We start from the raw sequence: 782 nt of genomic DNA, 5'->3' as shown, positions 1-782 counted from the left end.
AACTACATTCGAAAAATGTAAAAAATTTTTCCGCGGCCTAAATGTATAAACATGTTTGAACTATATCGGTCGTTTCCAACAGAAATCATCAAAATATTTATCTCTTTTTTACATTTATTAATGATGTTGATTTTTTTCCGTACCCCATGAGTCTAAACACAAGACAGATTTTTAATTAGTATTTGGTAAGTAAATCCGTTCAAACCATATAATTGTGAACTCCGATGTCAATTTACCGGAAGCAGAAGCTGAAACAAGGATATTATCCGCTTTATATAAGATTTTTTCAATCTTTGACTCAAATTTACCATCTTTTTCTTTCAAAACTACGAGCAAGGGAAACATCTCTACATGCATGTATTTGCTAGGATACATCAAGAGTGGCCAACTTTTAAATAGCCAATTTCAAGATATCAACCTTAAAATTTCAGAACACGTCCCCAAAATTCGGGACACAAGGGTAAATTAAAAAAAAGAGAGAGAAAGAAAGAAGAAAAGAAAATTACGAAGACACCTTGTAATATTAACTACATTCAATAAATGAGATATATATTATTAAATTTATTCATATTTATAAAATATATTTATAAAACTAAATTACGTTAGAAAATCAAACAACAACAAAACAACAATATTTGAAATACAATATTTTAAAGCTTAAAACAATTTTTTTGTGACTGTAGATTTCAATATATTGTTATTCTCTAGAACATACAGGGTTGGCCATATTCGACGGAAAGATGTTTTTTTGTTTTTTAATCATGGGAAAAAAAACACATTTT

At 28.0% G+C, this 782-nt stretch overlaps 1 protein-coding gene across 1 annotated transcript in view; it reads right to left on the bottom strand.

Moving 5' to 3' along the window:
• Nucleotides 1-782, bottom strand: part of LOC108748520 — a 4511-nt gene that overhangs the window by 3134 nt on the left and 595 nt on the right. The window lies entirely within an intron of this gene.

The sequence above is a fragment of the Trachymyrmex septentrionalis genome, unplaced genomic scaffold (assembly GCF_001594115.1).
Source record: "Trachymyrmex septentrionalis isolate Tsep2-gDNA-1 unplaced genomic scaffold, Tsep1.0 scaffold228, whole genome shotgun sequence".
NCBI classification, from domain to species: Eukaryota; Metazoa; Arthropoda; class Insecta; order Hymenoptera; family Formicidae; genus Trachymyrmex; species Trachymyrmex septentrionalis.
Note: the sequence above shows the minus strand (reverse complement) of the source record. Positions and strands in the feature narration are given on the sequence as shown.